Raw genomic sequence first — 6,065 nt, forward strand, 5'->3', positions numbered from 1 at the left:
CCTCCAGCACTCACCGAAGTCTCTGCTCCAGCAGCATCCTCCAGCTGAGAGTTCCATGGCTGGATCCGCACGTGCTGAATTACTTCTTTTCTTCTGTTCAAACTCGCTGTTTTCAGTTTCGGTACCTGTTCCCCTTTTCCTTGTGTGCTGACTGGGGCAGACTCCAGCAGACAGCTGCTGTTTGCTGTTCCCCCTGCACTATAGTTCGTGCAGTCAAATTCTCATGGTCCCAGCCATCCTGCACTCCCTTCATCATTCCCCTTTCTGTTCTCCTCACTGTTCACTCACTTTTACCATTTTCCCTCACGAAAGCAAGCCTCACCGGCCACTCCTGGGAGTCCTTCTAGCAGAGCTTTGAGCTGTGGGACCACCTGCAGCCCCAGACCACAGAGCAGCCTCACATCTCCCCCACGTCTTAGCAGCCACCGAAATCTCTCTCCACAGCCGAGCCTCAGGTTGCGGAAAGCAGCCCAAAAGCATCTCTGTTGGACCAGCGAGGAGGGAATCTGCGCTGGGATCCCGGGCTCTGCCTAGCAAAGCCCTCCGGGGTGGCACCAGAAGCCGAACCGGTTCGATTCGGCGCGTTCTCTCGCGGGTTTGGTTTCCCTGTCAAGGAGAGGCTGCGAACGCGGTTCTCAGCGGCAGCGTTTATTGGACTGGCGGCGATGGGACCCCTCCCGCGGAGCATCCCCGCCCGCGTCCCTAGGCTAGAGCGGCAAGCAGCCGCGCCGGGCCCCCGGAGCGCTCAGAACCAGCCCAGCAGCAGCGTCCCGGCCAGCGCGGTGGCCAGCAGGCCGGGCAGCGGCGGCGCGGTGACGCCCCCGCCGTTCCGGGAGCCCCGCGCCGGCCCGTTGCAGTCGTCGCTGAAGCAGCAGCGCACGGTGGCCCCGCCGGAGCCGCCGCGGCGCGCCTGGTCACAGAAGGACTTGTAGGAGCAGGACTTAATGACGCTGTCTGCAAGGAAAGGCAAGGCGACACGGGGTCAGGCCCTCCCGGGAACCGCGGGTTGCACTGGCACGGGATAAAGAACACCTCAGTGCAGCACAGTGCGGCACGGGTGCGGAATTGAAGGATTTCTCTCCCGCCCACAAGAAGAAGCCACCACCTGCTCCGCCTCAGGTCCCCCCTGCTTCTCCTCGCCCTCCGGTCCCCAGCCCCTCTGGTCCCGTCCAAGACCCTGCGGTCCTACCCCCCTTCCCGCTGGAGCCCCCAGGCCCCCCAGCAGCCCGGCCCTCCAGCCAAGGGACTCACTGGGTGCAGTGATCGTGGAGCAGGCATCGGCGTACTGGGGGCAGCTGTGGGATCCCTGCTGGTTGCAGTCGTTCTCGTTGGATGCGACACATTTGTGGCATTTCAGAGCTTTGCCTGGGTGAAGATGAGGAGGAGGAGTGAGAGTGACAGCAGTGCACTGTCCCAGAGCCCCCAGTGCCCCAACAGTCTGTGGGTCTCCACAGACACTGGTGGCCCCCAGCCCAGGGACTGGGGGGGGGTCACAGGTAAGGGCTGGCACCAGAGTCGGGCCATGAGCCCTGCCATGGCATGCAGCAGGATGCAGGATGGGGCCTCACCTGTCCAAAAGATTAATGCAAAACTCTTCCAAGTGTGACTCAAAATGATGAGAGCTAAACCTGGCAGATGAGCTCTGCTGAGTCCCTGCCCTGCAAAGACTCCCTGAGAGTCCTGGAATTCCTTTTACAGTAAAAATAGGTAGACATCATCTTTTAAAACCATCATAGATCTTTGTCTTCTTGTGCCATATTTCATTTTAATAAGTGTTTTGGGGGAGAGAAGGGAGAATCCATGCAACCTGTGGGAGCAGCTCCCAGATTCTACACTGTACTCAGGATGCTCAGCCCGAGGGTGCTGCCTGGGGACAAGCAGGGTGACAGGCAGTAAAGTGCCAGGCAGATGTGTGAGTCGGGAGGGAAGACCCATCTCCGGATCGTCCTTAAAGGACAGGCAGGTTGGATAGCAGCCAGCCCCTCTCTCCTGTGCGTCAGAGCTGGTAGTGGGGCAAGAGCTGTGTGACCCCTCAAAGCATACACACACCCCAGAAAAACCCAAACCTGAAGATCCTGCTCCTGCCTGGAATGACGAATCCTTGATTTTGATGGGGCTGGATAAACCAGCGCTGGTGCTGGAGGTGAAATTCGTCTCTGCTTTGCTGACAGAGCAGAGCCCTCTCGTGGCAGCGGGGCCGGCTCGGCCCAGAGCTTCCACCTTCATCTCAGGGAGAGAAAACCCGTGAATGGGGAAAATTGGGATTTCATGGGCTCAGGTGGCAGTAAGCGCCTTCTATTAACCCACAATGACCCGGCTTCCGCTGCTGGGTTGTGCTGTGTCTCCTTTGCTGTTCCCCACAGCACGGGACAGCCTTTCATCTGCCCTGAGCTAAAAATACAGTCGTGTTCTTCTTGCCTTGGTCCAAAGATCCTAAAAGTGTCCACAGCTGCCCCGACTCCAAGGCATTGCTCTGAGTACTGCAGCCACCCCCCTGACTTTTACAACGGCTTTTTGTGATTATGCCTTGGAGGAACCAGGGGTTAGCAGGGAAACACAGCTCTAGCCAAGAGAAGCTGCAGGGTTTTAGCTCAGGAGCCTCCATCAGAGCTGGAGACCAGAGACACTGTGGTCCCTGCTGGGCACAGCATGCCTGGGCTTTGTGCCAGTGGCAGAGAGGCAAGGGACAGGGGGCTTCTCTTGGTCCTACTCAGAGGAGAAAGCCACTCTCCCCCCCAAAACATCATTTTCCTGCAGGAGTGGGAGCAGCGTGGGGCAGGGGTGTGGTGGGCACGCGCCAGCCCGAGGCAGGTGACAGGGACAGGGCAGGAGCAAGCGCGGGAGCAGCTACAGTGATTTACCCGACCTTGTGCTGCCTGGAGCCAAGGGACACTTACTTTCTCCAGCCAGGGACGTGACGATGGCCAGGGCCAGCAGGGTCTTCAAGGCAGGCATCCTCAGCAGTGTGCAGTGTGGGGTGCGTAGCTGCTGTTTTGTCTTAAAGGTCTTACAGCTAATCTGCTTGGGAGAGTGCTGGGGCTGGGATAATGCCATCTTAGCTGGGGGGACAGGACACAGCTCCCCAAGGACGTGGGCTGGGCACTTGGCACTGGGGCAGAGCACCACACTGGTGCCAGTGGATGGGCCGGGCTCTGCTCCATATCCTGCTCTGGAAACCATCTCTGGACACGGAACCTTGTGGTGGCTTTCAAAGGTCTTGATCAAGCCCACCTGCTCCATCCAGAGAACAGCCCCTTTCTCATCATGAGTAGCAGCAAGTTGGGGAAAACCCCTTCAGATTTTCCAACCCACCAAAAGAGAAGTGCAAGAGAACAACAGAAAACCCCTACAAGGCTGGGAGCCCAGTGGAACTATTCCTGCACCCCCCAGGGCTCCATCCTTCCAACAGGATTTACCCAAGGCCTCAGAGGGTTGTCAGGGTCAATGCAGGGATTAGGCCAAGGATTCTCCCGCTGCCATCCCGCTGCTGCCTCAGCTCTTCCTGCTGTCTGAGCTCACTGCCATGGCTCAGTACCACCAGAGTGTGCTGGGACTCACGGGGCCAGAAAAGTCATCCCAGGCCTGACTTTCAGAGCTCAGAAATGCAGATTTCAGGAGCATATGATAACTGTACTCATTTGAAACCAGCTGCCGTGTAAACCACATTAATAAAGACAAGGCAGAACACGGCCCATTCTGGAAGGTAAAGCCAACTCCTCCCAAAACTCTTCACCAACCTCACAAACACCAAAAAAGCTTTCCAGAGTGATAAACAGTTTTTACTCAGGCAATGAAACATGGAAAAAATATATTAGTAATCATTATAATAATCTCATTTGTGTGAGTATAACTCTTACAAATATTTACCTGACATATAAAAGGGAAATTATCATACATATAAAACCGATGGCGATGGCAGTTACACACATGGCTGGAAGCAGAGGGGTAGGAGCCAATGCAGAGGAAGTTCCTGCCTGGGGGAGGCCACACTGGAGGGACGGGGGAAGAGATCAGTAGTTGGGGGTTACTGGTTGGCACTTGGTTACAGACAGATCTGCTGGCAAACACACACTGCAAACAGCAACACAGCAGCAGGGGCAGAGCCCGCTGCTGCCAAAGGGGCATTTAAAGTCTACTGCGAGGAACAGACGACAAACACACCCAGCTGTGACACCACACACAGGGACCTGCCATTCCCTGTGCCAGTCACAGGGACACCATCACCTCGAGGTGCAACCATCCTGCCCGCTGGCTAACACGCCTTCTATTTTATATAACTATACCCACTATGCATGTATTTATAGATATGTAACTATAACCATACTATAGTTGATAAATCATTCCGTAGGAATCTTCTTTGCCCAGGCTGGGTGCGTGCGGACGGGCACAGGAGTGCGGCAGCACCGGGTGAGGGGGGGTGGCACAGCAGGACCGGGGGGCACCGGGGGGCAGGGACAGGGATGGAGGGCTGTGTCCCGTGGGTCATCACAGTGCAGCCGTGCTTTGCAGACAGCCCACGGGGAAAAGCCGCAGCAGCAACTGCTGCCTGCAGGTCAGGGCTCTGGGGAAGGGGCAAGCGGTGAAATCTAAACCTCTGCAATTATCCATCAGCTCCAAGGGCCAGAGCCACGCCCCAGGAAGAGACTGACCTCAGCCTGTCTCACCTTGAGGCAGGACAGCACGCGAGCACCACGGCCCAGAGCACAGCAGAAGGCTGAGGGCTGCCACAGTCCCCACCTGGGACCTGCTTCTGCACCTGGGCTCCAGCAGCCTCACACCGCACCGTGGGTGCTGCTGCGGGCAGCACAGTGCCCAGGGCCCCAGCCAGAAACCAGCCCTGAAGCAGCCCTGAGAGGTGACGCAATGCTGCACTCTGCTTCCTCAAGAGAAAAAGCCAACTGCCCCAGAAATCTCGGGATCTCAGGGCTCTGCTTTACCTGCACAGACTCCCAAAGGGGAACAGAAATAGTCCTTGTTGATCATATGCTTGAAGCTTTTTCACCAGCCCAGGAGGGGACGTGTGGGGAGGTCAAGAGGGTTAAAAAGAAAGGGGAAAAAAAGGGTTTTTCTTTTCTGTCAACTGTGCAAAGGGTGAATATTCAGCACAAGCAACAGGTGCACTGCTTTGAGTGGTGTCAGCCACTGGCTTCTGTGACCAGTCTGTCACTGGGATAACTAGGGGTGTGGAGAACAGGCTGGGAAGCTGCGTGTTGGGGCAGGCTGCTGACACCGTTGCTCAAGTGTAGAATAAACTCTCTATATATTATATAACTAATAAAATATAATCAAGTGTACGTCTCTAGCTTAAACAGGTGTTTGCTCTGCATGCTCAACACAGGGAATTAGAAAATAGAAGGAAAAGAGCTCAATTCTGTTACAAAAAGGTAGCAGCAAAAAGGTTTGTGAAAGTGTTCAACAGGCTGGGCAGGAAACAGTCCAAACTGCAAATATTTCCCTTATTTCACACCTATCCGTTCAAGGCAGAGAACCCTCCATCACTGCAGCTACTGCAGCACCCACGAGGCAGCTCAGGGTTCACTTCCTTCCTCCTGCAGCCTCTGAAATGGAGCCCTGATCTCACCATGGCACAGGGAGTCAACAGACACGGCCCTGGCTTTGCATGTGTCCAACACCAGGTCACCCAGCCCCTGCAGAGGCCAGGGCCACAGGCAGGGCGGCCACGGGGAGGATGGACGGGCAGTCCCAGCTCTCCAGAACCAACATCTCCCCTGCTTCTCAAACACCTCTGGGTGCAGAAACCTCCTGCCTCCCCTCACCCAGACTCTCCCTCGAGAGGACTGAAGTTACTGCAGGTTCTGTGACTGTTCAGTGCTCTGGGGGAAACAAGTCGTGCCTTGTGTTGTGCCTGACTGAAAGGAGTGAGCAGAGAGCCCAAGTGCCCATAAATGCTCATAAAGTGCACGAATGCAGAGATGTCAGCTCCCTACCTCTGAGGCTGGCACGGCCAGGGACAGGGAGAGGCTGTGCTGTGCTTCACCCACCAACCAGAGACCAGCCATCCCCTTGCCAGGCGCCCTTCCCCAGCGCAAGAGCCAGCAGGTGCA

General features: G+C 56.3%; 1 protein-coding gene across 1 annotated transcript in view; it reads left to right on the forward strand.

Moving 5' to 3' along the window:
• The window catches only part of NKX6-3 (NK6 homeobox 3), a 322,554-nt gene that overhangs the window by 234,138 nt on the left and 82,351 nt on the right, over positions 1-6,065 (forward strand). The gene's annotated exons all lie outside the window — the stretch shown is intronic.

This window comes from Anomalospiza imberbis, chromosome 28 (assembly GCF_031753505.1).
Source record: "Anomalospiza imberbis isolate Cuckoo-Finch-1a 21T00152 chromosome 28, ASM3175350v1, whole genome shotgun sequence".
Classification (NCBI taxonomy): Eukaryota; Metazoa; Chordata; class Aves; order Passeriformes; family Viduidae; genus Anomalospiza; species Anomalospiza imberbis.